The sequence below is a fragment of the Balaenoptera borealis genome (assembly GCF_965194805.1).
Source record: "Balaenoptera borealis genome assembly, chromosome: 7".
NCBI classification, from domain to species: domain Eukaryota; kingdom Metazoa; phylum Chordata; class Mammalia; order Artiodactyla; family Balaenopteridae; genus Balaenoptera; species Balaenoptera borealis.
In genome coordinates this window covers 7,010,554-7,023,346 of record NC_138864.1, presented here as the reverse complement: position 1 = coordinate 7,023,346, position 12,793 = coordinate 7,010,554, and the positions used below count along the sequence as shown (strand labels likewise).

The 12,793-nt window shown below is 48.4% G+C and overlaps 1 protein-coding gene across 16 annotated transcripts in view; it reads left to right on the top strand.

Moving 5' to 3' along the window:
• COBL (cordon-bleu WH2 repeat protein) overlaps window positions 1-12,793 on the top strand; it is a 273,659-nt gene that overhangs the window by 35,311 nt on the left and 225,555 nt on the right. The window contains exon 2 of one of the 16 annotated variants that reach the window (XM_082399298.1): window positions 5,735-5,944. The exons of the other annotated variants lie outside the window; for them this stretch is intronic. The gene's annotated coding sequence lies outside the window, so the exon portion shown is untranslated. The remainder of the gene's footprint in view (window positions 1-5,734; window positions 5,945-12,793) is intronic. 16 annotated transcript variants of the gene reach the window in all.

The following is a 12,793-nucleotide window of genomic DNA, read 5'->3' as shown; positions in this document are numbered from 1 at the left end:
AGGCCCAGCTGTGGACTTCAGGTGCAGTCGCACCCTGCAGGCTGTGGGCAGGGGTCACGGCCTTTCTCAGGCTGAATGACTGGTCCAGACCTTCGCAAGCGCAGACCTGGCAGTTTGTGACTCAGCGCAGCGTTTGCTTGGCCCCACTGCTGCCTTTGCAGAGGCTGGTGATGGGGCCCTGCTGGAGCCAGGATGGGGGCCCTTCACCATCTGGGGGGGTGGGTCAGCGCTTCTAGACGTGTCCCTGCCTCAGGGGCCGCACCAGCCTTTCACCCTCCGCAGCACCCACTGCCCCACTTTACTGTTCTTATCTGGCCCATCTTCCTCTTTACTCCTGAGCTCCGATGACCCCCTCTGCCCTGTGTGCTGAAGGCCACACTCTTTCTAGGGCTGGGGACCTCCACCCCTGCTCTGGCCCCAGGCACTTCAGGGAATGGTCCATACCGTGTCCAGCCCCTGCTTCCCTGCAGACTCACAGAAGGCAGGGGGGTGAGGCCTGAGGGGCAAGGGCAGGCCCCCCCCAACCTGGGACCCCCTTCCCGCAGGTGCCCTTTCCCATGGGGACACGTGGGCACTACTGCGGGGGACACTCCAGCCTGCCTATCACAGTGACCCGAGTGAGTAAAGGACATCTTATCACAGGTTTGAATGTGCCGCTCCCGGCTGTTGGCTGTCCAGCCCAGATCCTGAGTTCTAATTCAAACGGATTCCTTAGAATTCCTGCGTTCTTGTCACCAAAATGAGGCGCTGCCCCAGAGTCTGTGTGCACGTCCTCCATTATGAGCTTCACCAGCTGAGCTGCTGGGCATTTGCTTTTTCGCAGGACACTTTGTCCTGTGTTTATCCCAGTGTCTTATTTGTAGAAACAAAGGGCATTTCCTAGGAAAAGGAAGGGCGCTTACTGCCATTGAAGAGTACATAAGAAGATGATAAGGGCTTCTTTGTTGAAACAGAGAAACCCACAAATCCCTCTGCCGTGGGGAGGGGACAGATGAGAGGAAAAAGAAAGTACAACTGGGGGGCGGGGGCATGTTGGGCTACAGTGGGTCATCAGGGTCCACGAACATTCTCGGAGGACAAGGAGACAGTTGCTTTAATTTTCCACGGTGAGGTGACAGCTGGAATTTCTAACCGCTGGATGACTGTTTTTGAATAACTTTGTCCTGGCCTGGGGTTGGGGTAGTGGGGGAGATGCCTGCAGGGCTGGGGGGGAGGGATGCATGCAGAATTCAGGGAGCTCCCAGCCGACTAGGTGCCTCGCAGCTGGACAAGGGCCCCCTCGCAAAGGGACTTGGGTCCCAGCAGCCTGGGCTCCTGGAGTTTTGCAAGTTGCCCATGTGACTCCCATGGGCCCCTCTGCCTGTGCCCCTGCATCTCCCAGGTCTCTGCTTGCCAATCTACTCCCGGATGGTGGGGTAGTGGTTTGTTTTTCTCTGACCTTCCCTCGAGAAGAGGCTCGACTCCCTTTCTCTGGTAGAGCCTCACTCCCCAGCCCTCCCCACAGATCTGCTCTGCAAAGTGGGGAGGGCGATGGGCGTGGGAGCCACACGGGCCAGGACCCCGGGGGTCAGCCCAGTCCTGTTGGATGTGACTCCGTAAGATAGATCTGGAAGTGGGGGGAGGTCCCCCAACAGTCTAAAAATTCTCATTGTGCAAAGGGAGTCCTGTACCTAGATGTTGAGAATGTCCTTTAGCTTCACACAGTGTTACTGCAGAGGCAAATAAACAGAGTTGATACAAATGCAGCCTTGTTCTGGCATCTCCCGGATGTGCCACCAGGCCTTTCCTGCAGCTGGGAGTGGCCTGGGTCCTGGGGTGGACCTGCCTCCCGGGGCAGCCAGCCCTCTGGCCCCTCCCGTGGCCGAGGACTGGCATCACCCAGTTGCTGTTATCAGTGAAAAAGAAAACATTGCCGCCATATCAGTAAACAAAGGGTGTTGCAGCCACCAAGCTATCACATTACATCCTACTCCTCATCACTGAAGAGGCTCAGGTTGGGAAGAGACAGGACACTGTGGCCCCAGGTAGCTGAGGTGCACATCAAAGGTATGATTTCAGTGAGCCCAGACCCATGCATCTTCCCATAGATGCATAGAAAAGCGCTAAATTCCTTAACCTGAGATGTCTGGGTTTCTTTAATTAACGGTAATCTCTTGATGTTCCTACTACCTGGTCTTTGTTGCCAAAACTCCTGTATATCCTGGCTCCCCCCTTATCTCTTCAGAGCAGTCCCTCAGAGCTACCTGAGAGCCTGTGTCCCAGGCTTAAGTCCTCCGTGTTGTCCGCTGAATAAAAGATAACTCAAGTTTTAGGTTGTGCAGGTGTTTTCGGTCGATGCCGTCATGCACCTGGAGGGGAGCACACACTTAGCCTCCAATCTCCCCCCGCCCTGGACCCTCTGCCCGCATCACTTCTCACTGTTCTGTCGCTCAGGAATCAAAGCTTCAGGCATTAAAGTGTTGAAGTGCAGCCAGATGATTTTTATTTAATTTGTTAGTATTGGTGTTTCCCATATCAGACAAAACCAGTGCATACAAAAATGCAGACCTGAAAATCAAGTCCAGTTGTCTGCATCAGAGAAGAATTCTTTTCAATAAAATTATCTCAGAGGTCCCTTAAAAACCGGACTTTGGAGAGGCAGCAGTGACCATGGACAAGAAGGGGACTGTTGGATATTCTTGCAAAGATGTGGTCAGCGGGCTGGCTTTTGGATGTGGGTACTGGAAGGGACCTTTGGAGTGGAGTGAGTGGTGCTGTTTGCCTGGAGGACGGCGAGGAGGGTGGTGACATGGCAGGAGGAGCGTGTGTGGGAGGTGAGGTGCTGAAATGAGGCTGGTGTCAGTGTGAGACCCTGGTGTGTGAGGGGGCGGAGAGTGTGACAGCTGATGGAGGTGCTCAGCGGGAGAGGGGGCCCTAAACAGGAGGGGAACAGGCTGGGGGTAACTGCGAAGGAGGCAGTGTTGAGGCCGGGACATGATGTGACACACAGAGGGGACAGGTGAGGGAGGAGAAGAGAGTCCAGCCAGAATCACTGTCTGGGTAAGATGGCACTTCATGGTGATGGACGTCCAGTTGCTACAGGTGGAGCTGGTGTCCTAGAGACAGGAGGGCTGGGTCCACGAACTGGGGTGATTCAGTGACCCTTTAAATAGAAATACCTAAAATAGTTTTTGTGAGGTGTTGGAATTCCAGAACCACTGAAGTGTTTAAGTATTTTTGGATTTGGATTTGATTATTTTTTTAAACTTCACATATTTATTTATTTATTTTTGGCTGCATTGTGCAGCTTGCAGGATCTCAGTTCCCCGACCAGGGATTTGAACCCTGGCCATGGCAGTGAAAAACCTGGAATCCTAACCACTAGGCCACCAGGGAACTCCCTGTATTTGGTTATTGAATTAAGTGAGTGAACTATTTTCCAATACGTAAAATTAGTTTGCCTCTCTGCTGAAACTTCTCATTTTGATGTTAAATGCCAGGTGAATCCATTCACTATAAATATGCCCATTTGCTCAGGATGCAAGAGCTGCCTGTGGGTGGTAATTTCCCTTCTAAAAGCAGAAGTGAGTGTTGGAAGGTAAGTCGGCCTCAGTACCTGGTTAGGGCTGTCTCTGCAGACATGGGCTTATTGTTTTGGTAAAGAGGGGATTTTGAATAGTGGTGCCTGCCATATTGCCCCAAACGCTTTTGTGACAAGCTAGAGTATACATTAAAAATTCACAACATAGGTTAGCTTTATGTTTTGAGGTTGCTTTACAGTTGCGTATGATTTAACTTTTGTTCCCAGAAAAGGGAATGCTGTTGTTTGTGGCGGTGTTTGCTGTGTGTCCTACAGATGCATGCTCAGACGCAGAGGTACAGAGAGGGGGCTCCCCGACTGCCAGACCAAGTTGTACAGTTTCTTCCTCTAACTGCAGGCAGTGGGGCCACTGAGACCCCTGTTAGCACCCTGCCCCGCTGCTTGCCCTGTGGAGACTCCCAAAGTGCAGGCTTTGGGGTGAAAACATCAGAAAACCATCACTCGAGTGGATTCCTCTGGCCCTGGGCTTGAGCGTTCAGATGTCTGAGCGCAGTTTCACTGACGTGTAGCATCTGGAATGGAACTCTGATAAGTCTCTTTCCTGAGTGTGTTAATCGTCCGTAATCTGAATTTTCCTTTTCAAACTTCCAAATTTAAATGAATCTTTTTTTTCATAGCCCATGGTGGAGTGTTAGATAGCAAAAATATTTATAAATCTTATAATTTGGAATATCTTTTAGCCCTGGCTTCTCTGGAGTCGGAATCACAGAGTGGTTGAGAATGCTATTTCCCAGAGTCGGGCTGTCTGGGGCTGGACATAAACGTACCACATGTCAGCTATGAGACCCGGGCAAGTGACCAAAAGCCAAGCACAGCTCCCTTAGCTGTAGGACTGGGACAGAGTTGACCCTGTTGGGAGAAGTTGTCCATGAAACAGCGGGGAGTGTAGGGAACTGCAGGCCTGTGATAGTGGAAACCAGTGATCTGACCTGAGTGGGATTATGATTCATCGCTTAAATGAATGAGTGAGGTGAAACTATGAAATGTTCTAAAAATATGCATTTACATGTATTTTGCAATCTTTAGATAGAGGGTCACACCCAGAACTCATTGCTTATGGTTTTCAGCTTCGGATTCTCCAAAATCAGCTAAGAACTTAAAAAGAATTTCGATCAAATCTGAGTGCAGTTTACAAAACAGAAATAGATCCGCAGACATAGAAAACATACTTATGGTTACCAAAGAGGAAAGTGGGGAGGAGGGATAAATTAGGAATTTGGGATTAGCAGATACAAACTACTATATATAAAATAGGTAAGCAACAAGATCCTACTGTATAGCACAGGGAATTATATTCAATATCCTGTAATAAACCATAATGGAAAAGAATATGAAAAAGAATATATATATATATGTATGTTTTGCTGTACACCGGAAACTAACACAACATTATAAATCAACTTCAATTAAAAAAAAATCTGAGTGCAGAACCCTCCTGGGACAGACACATTTTTTTTTTCCTCCTTAGTCCTTAGACTTTCCATCACCTAAGTAAACCAGTCATTCATTCATTCATAGCAACTTACTTTGTTTTCCTTAAACATCTATCTCAGGTTACACGAAAATAATCATATTTTGTCTCTTCACACTCATTACGTTCTGTAACATATTCTTTAAACAACATGATCAAAATAGTTAGGTCCTGCGGGGATAAGCAGTTTGGGGATAACAGAATCACCTCTTGGGTAGAGTATTCCCGAGCTGGCAGAACCGCAGTGAGCTGCTCACCAGAGGGCAGCCCACCAGCTCCAAGGACAGTCGTGTGTTTTCGAGAAAGTGCTGAAGAAACTGGATGAAAAGGCACCGGGAGAGTGAGGTTATAAAGCTGGCACATCCAGATCCCGAGGGCTGTGTGCCCTTGAAAGCCTTTTGGATTGTATCCTACAGGTCGGGTGTTGGCCCACTTTTCTGTAAAAGGGCCAGGTAGCACATGTTTTCAGGTTTTCGGACTGTATATCTCTGCAGGGGCCCACTCAGCACTGAGCTTACATACATAAGTGTTCAGTATGTGAAAAAACAGGTGTGGCTGGGATCCACTAAAGACTTATTATCTGATAAATAATGGACACTGAAATTTGAATTTCATGTAATTTCACATGCCGTGGAATATTATTCTTATCTTGCTTTTTTTCCCTCAACCATTTAAAAATTGAGGAAATATTCTTAGCTTGCTGACCACAGGAAAACACGGGACAGGAATTTGCCGACCCCTGAGATGGACCGTCCCTGCCGTCTGCGGCCGGAGTTGAACCAGAGGAAGCCAGGCCAAGTCCACTGTTGACGCCCATTGTTAGTGTACCTGCTCCTGGACGTCTTCATTGTAGTCCATCCTTTTTAAGGACCTGGATATAAGTCTCACAGAAGGTAGGCTGAGGGTCACGAAGTTGATCAGATCACAACACAGAGCTGTCTTTCCATCTTCTTGCTACTTGCTTCGCCATTGTTGGCTCATGCAAGAGGTTCTCAAAGTCTGCTCAGCGTCAACCAGGATGCCTTTTAAATATTCAGGAATCAGACTTTACTAGGGAATCCACATTTATCAGATGCCCTCTAGGTGGTTCATAATTTATACACCAAAGCTTGTGGACCAATGCACTGAACCCCCTGCACGGCCATGAACCAGACCTGATGGGTCATCCCATGAGGATTTCTGGGACGAGGACGTCCCATGGATAAATGAATCCCATAAAGATAAATGGGATTTAGGTTGGTGCCAAGGAGGCCTGTCTATAGCTAATGAGCTCCCATAGTATCTCTACTGAAATAATTAAATTTTACCAAAAATTAATAAGACTTAAATCTTGGGATCACACATATACACACTCGCAGATTTCTCAAATCTGCTAGTCTTCTGTGTTTTGGTTTTTTTTCTTAAGTTGAACAATAAAATGCATGGTAGGCACATAGTAAGTATTGAGTAAATTGCCATCAGTTAATACTGAGGAAGACCTTTGGGGCTCAGATCTCCGTTTGTGTATCTTTCTTTTCTCTATTTATTTTTTCCCCTTTCAGCACCCTATTTTCTCTAAAAATACTCTCCCAGTAAACTCCAGTCTCACGACAGGATCTGACAACGGTTATTAACTTTACATCGGTATGTTATTTCTCCCCAGAATATTTGCGTTTGCATTATCTGTATTTATCCAACGACAAACACTGTCTCTTTTAGAAGTAAGCCAAGTGCAAGCAAGCCAGATGTTTCTGTCCGCTGCCAAAAATGCACCCTGCGTTCCCTGACCCTCTTTTCCCCACGAGACTCTGGAGAACAGTACTGGCACATAGTAGGCGCATCATACATGTGTGAATGAATGAGCATATTGAGGAAATTCAGTACTCTAACCAAGAATGTGCGTCTTTGGAGGAGATCTTGTTTTGAAGTCTTTCTGGAACGGAACTACTGCTATTCACCACCTCAGGGCCAGTGCTGGCTCTGAGCTTTGCAACACTGGGGCTGTATAAAGAAGCCTTTCTAGAGGAAATGTTTTCTCTTCCTCTCTTCTTAAAAGGGTGCATTTTATTTTGCTCCAAGGGAGCCGCATGTGCTCAGACGGGTGTCCAGGGGCAGCTACCATCCACAGGTTATGCTTGGCAACAGTGTTTCTAAGACAACACAGGTGCTTCCAAACCTAAGTCCATCTCGGAGGGCGTATAAATAGACTTCAGATGGAAGTGTGCGGGTTGGAGATATTTTGGTTCCTGTCTATTTTCCTGATTTGCTGACTTGATTAAATGCAGATGGGGGAAAAGAGAAGCTGCACACCAAGGGGGCTTCTGAGGAACTCCTTCTGTCCTGTGTGGGTACAGCTGTCCACTAGCTTAGGGTTTTCTCTGGGGCTTTTTCCTACCACATCTTCATTCAGGGGCGACAGAGCATACCTTGTTTCTTGACCCAAGATTCTTTGATGAGGAGGGCTGGTAGAACTGTGAACATCTATATTCTAACTGCATCTCGAAACAAACTAATAGACAGTGTCTATAAAGAAACTGTAAAATACTTTCCCTTTTCTGACTCTGGCTTTCACAAAGTTAAGGATTATTATGGCGAGACAGAGTCACAATTGCATTTACTGTGGTTTAAGTGAAGTCTTGTCTGTTCGCCTGGAGGAAACCATGAAACAGAGGTGCGTGGAGCTCTGGGGAAGGTCTAGCCAGGTCTCCTGACCCTGAACTCCCATCCTGCCCTGCACAGCGAGCTGCCTGGACAGGCCCTGACCCCCTCCAGATCTGCACGCCTGCTCTTCTTCCTGGCCCAACTGCTCAGACAAGGGACTCGGTGTGTGACAGCATCTTGTCCCCCATGTCACGAGCACATGACAAGCCCTGACCTCCCTCCCATACTGAGCATCTCTCTCCTCCTTCCCTGGGGTCACTGATGTAGGACGTGACTTAGGATCCACTTGCTGTGAGGATAAAACTTCCTTCCTCCTGCCCCCTGGGTTGCTTGGAGACACAGGACCAGCCTGAAGTGACACTGAGCAATTAGCTTGTCACCAAGCCACGGGCAGCCGGGTACCCCCTGCTATCTCGTGTCTGTGCCCCTCCCCCCCGGCTCACTCCGATCCCCCCTTACTCTTGCTTCCTTGGGATTTGCGCCTAAACTCAAGCTCTGTTTTGAGGGGAACCTAAGACACCCCGTGTTCTTAATTCCTCATCTGGAAAAAGGGGTTATGATACACCTGCTTCTAGAGTTGTGAAGAGCCCGTAATTTTTTTTTTTTTTTGAGAGTTATGTTTTATTCAGCAGGGATTTTTAGGACTGCAAGCCCGGGAGGCAGAATCTCAAGTAACCCTGAGAGAACTGCTCTGAGGAGACGAGGGGGGAGCCAGGATATATAGGAGTTTTGCAACAAAGAAGAGCCCGTAATTTAAATGTATACGGCACCTCACACACAGTGAATACTTAACTTGGAGCTATTATTATTAATATTTCTTATCATTTTGTGAAAGTGTGATAGGAAAGGCTATTCTTGAGGAAGACTGAAAGTTCCGTCCATACTCTGCTGTCATTGGTAAATTCAGAGGACACTGCTTGGGCAGAGGTGCTGTTTCCTACAGGGAATGGTTACCATGCTGTAGGCTGTACTTGGTGAATTCTCCTTTTGGACAGATTGCTAGGGACGTTGGCGCTGCTTTCTTCCATTCCTGGCTCTGTACCCCTTGATTGGAATAAAACCCCTGGTTGCATCCTGGGGGGATGAAGGAAAAGTTTCTTTATTGAGGATGGGCAGGAATGATGTCCCAGATGCCACACAGTAGACACCCTGCCCTCTGGGGAGGGAAGCGAGCTGTCCAGGTCATCATGTCGCTACCGCCGATATCACTTGCTCATTCTTAGAGGAGCAGAGGACGGGTGTATGTCCCAGCGTGCCTGCCGCATGATCCATTGGGTTTGGGGAAGGAAGTATTTAATTTTGGTCTTATCCTTTCCAAAGTTTTATGTCCGTGCAACTTCTGTAATGTTCACAGTACACTAGTAATGTGTGTCTATTTATAATAAATACACATAGAAAAATGGAGCCCCTGCTCCCAGCCTGAGTGGCTTCACCCTTGTGGCTGTCTTGCGCCCACCTTGCATGTGCACATCAGGAGAGCCTGGCCACTCTTCAGGCCGGGTGGACACCCAGACAGGGGCCGGGAGAAGGTCCTTTATGCAGTGATTTACAGCAGGGGACTGGGAAAGCCATCGTTAAAGAGGTAGAAATAGCCATAGTTTCAAAATTGCTTTCTGAAAAATCCTACTTAAGTAAATAAAATAACTCTTTATGTTGGAGGTTTTCCTTCAAACATTGACCTCTGTGTGGCCTCCAGCTTCCTGTGGAAGGAGAAATAGTGGCAGACGGAGATTTTTAAAAAGCAAGACGGTGTCTTGGCCACCTTTGGGGCTTATTCTAAGCACCTATGGAAATCCTGACCATTGTGCCATTTTATGTGTATATGTATATATATATATATATTAATATTTATATTATATATATTATATATTATATATAAATATTATATTTATATTAATATATTATAATTAATTATAATATAATTAATTATTATATATTAATATATAAATATATATATATTTAAATTTCTAATCATGTTATTCAGCTTAGCTTTATAATAAGCCATGGGTTAAAAGTAAGAAGCAGAAGGGGCCCTGATGTTGAGATGTGAGTTAATGGGGAAGATAAAAAAGGGGCTCATTATACAAATTCGCCCTGTGACACTCCTCCCGAGACAGCTAAGTTGTGGATCCAAGTAAAAATGATATGTCTCTTGGTCTAAGTGTCTGTAAAACTGCAAGTGAGGGCTTCCCTGGTGGCGCAGTGGTTGAGAATCTGCCTGCTAATGCAGGGGACACGGGTTCGAGCCCTGGTCTGGGAAGATCCCACATGCCGCGGAGCAACTGGGCCCGTGAGCCACAACTACTGAGCCTGCGCGTCTGGAGCCTGTGCCCCGCAACGGGAGGGGCCGCGATAGTGAAAGGCCGGTGCACCGCGATGAAGAGCGGTCCCCGCACCGCGATGAAGAGTGGCCCCCGCTTGCTGCAGCTAGAGAAAGCCCTCGCACGAAACGAAGACCCAACACAGGCAAAAATAAATAAATAAATAAATAAATAAAGTAGCTATTAATTAAAAAAAAAAAAACTGCAAGTGAGAAAATACATATATGCTGCTGCTGCCCTAAAGCCTCTTCATTTTTTTCTTCCCTGGGGAGTAGGGACTGGCCTTACACATACTGCACTGTTTGTGCAGAAGTGCTTGCAAGTTGCAGCCGAAAATCCATTTCTCCCTTTGTCATTTAAAATAAGAGCCATTTGATCTTAAAAAACGGGAAAATATCAAACATCCAGTTCACAAGAGCAGTTTTGCCTAGAATACGTAGTTAAGTTTCAGTCTGCATTTCACCGAACATTTTGTTTCCATACAGAGAATGAAATAATACACAGAGAATGAAATAATTAATCACTTTGTTACTCATTTGCCCACATCTAAGTTGTTTCCCACAAAATGAAAACATGCTAACAGTATGCACCACTAGTTCCATAACAAGTCAAGATTTATCTTTATGTGTAATGAATATTTGTTAAGTATCATTTTCAATGATCCCCAAAGGAACTTGTCATATTGTATATGACTGTGAAAGAGGATTGTGAGTCAAATAAAATGCTGGGAAACGTGCATCCTTTGGGTCACATCTGGCCCTAAGCTTTGTTATGAGTTCAGAGCTGTGTCCTCACATGGAGGGGACATCGCGGGGATGGCTGCTGCTTTGGGATGTGTGGGTGTACATGCACCTGCGAATCCACTCTCGTGTGAATCCGCGTGCACCGTCGACCCGTGTGACTCTGAACTCCTGGTTGGAAGCAGCGAGCCTGGGCCGTGGGGGGAGGGTCACAGGCAGGCCTCCCGGCGCAGCCAGCTGTCAGGGAGCCCCGCACCCTCCTCCTTTCCTGGGCACCCCAAGGATGCCAGGGTTCTGCACGTGCATCTTGGGTCTTTGCACCGAGTTGAGTCCTGTTCCCGGGGCTGGCAAGCAGGACGTCTCCCCCCCACCTGCATGGAGCCCAGGGGCTCTGCCTGGACCTCGCTGTCCAGCCGCCGCCTGGGGTTCCTCCTGCCTTCACCTCTCGGCCGCCCTGCCTGCCCTTTCCCTGTTGGGCCGGCGCAGGGTTTGGGAGAGTGGCCCTGCTCTCCGAGCGCCCATTCCGTAGGTCTCCTCTGCCTTCACAGGGCTGCCTAATCTGTGACCCCTCGTGCCTTGTCTTTGACGTGGGGGGGGGATTGCAGACGCTGCTGGCGTCGGAAGCTGGAGCAGGAGCCTGTGACTGTCAGACCCAGGAAAGTAAAGGGAAGGGTAAGATGTTCCTCTGAGGCACCCTGCTGTATGTAGATGGACCGCGCCCGGGTTTCCTGAGTGCTGCCTGTGGTTGTCAGGCACCTGACCAATGTCATGTGCCTTTCCGGGCAACTTCAAGTTGGGCACAAAAGCTGGGATGACCTGCCAGTGATGGAGAGCCCTTCCGTGCACCCTGGGCCTGGAAGGAGATAGGAGAGGCCTCCGGCCATTCCAGCCCCACCGTTGGAAAACGTCTGTCTGCCTATCTATCTACCTATCTATCTATCTATCTATCTATCTGTAGATCTAAGTTTGTCTCTCTGTTTGTATATCTTTCTATCAATCATCTATCTATGTCTGTCTATCTGTCTAAGTCTGTCTGTCTGTCTATATCTTTCTTCTGTGTATCATCTATCTATGTCTGTCTATCCTTCTGTCTGTCTGTCTATCAGAGGGAACAGTGTAATGGACCCATCACGTCCCCTTCAACACAGCGTATTTTGTTTCATCCTATGCCCCATGCACCCCATCTGCAGTGTTTTGATGTTACCACCTCAACGTACAGTTAAGAGCATTTGGTTCATTTTGCTTCAAGTTTTAGGAATAGCTTTTTTAAACTGTATTTCCTTTCACGATTATGTGAAACAGCTGCCTTCACAGAGAGTGCCCTCGGTCTTGGTCCGGCTGCAGAGTTCCTCCACTGCGAGACCCTATCATGGTCTGTGTAAACTGCCTCCTAGGGATGGACGTTGAGTGTTCCTGCTGTCACTGTCGTGAGCCGGTCCCCACAGAACTGCCTGTGTGCACGTCCCCTCCTGCCCCGCACTTTAATTCTGAGAATCCGAGAACCTGGGGAAGGTGTCATTTAGACCCACAAAGCATCTTAGGGCGGTTGGGCTCAGACAGCCCCGCATGGGGACCCCAGCTCCGTCCTTGACTAGTCACGTTGTTGCTGAACAGCAGTTCACCTCAGTCTCATCTTTTATAAAAATGGGAGTAGTGCACCTCCCTGTGGGGTGCTGCGAGGGTGAAACGCGGAGCTGGGTGCCGGGGCCCATGTCACATGGCTCAGCATCCCCGAAACACCGCTCCTCCCCTCCCCTCCCCTCCCCTGGTCTGGAACGGGACAGCGCTTGCTGTGTCAGAGGGCTTCTGCGCAGGGAATCCTTACAGATGTCTGGTGGTTGCCAAAAAGGCACTCAGTGACACTGGGACTGTGTCACCAGCAGCAGTGCGATCCAACCAAACTGGTCTGCCTGGTCCTCTCCTGGCCCTTAAACCTGCAGGCAGGCCAGGAGCTGAGACCTGTTACACCTGGGGATGCCTTCCTCCTCACAGTGCTGGGGTTTCACCTGAACGCACAATTTACCGGGAGAGCAGGGACCTC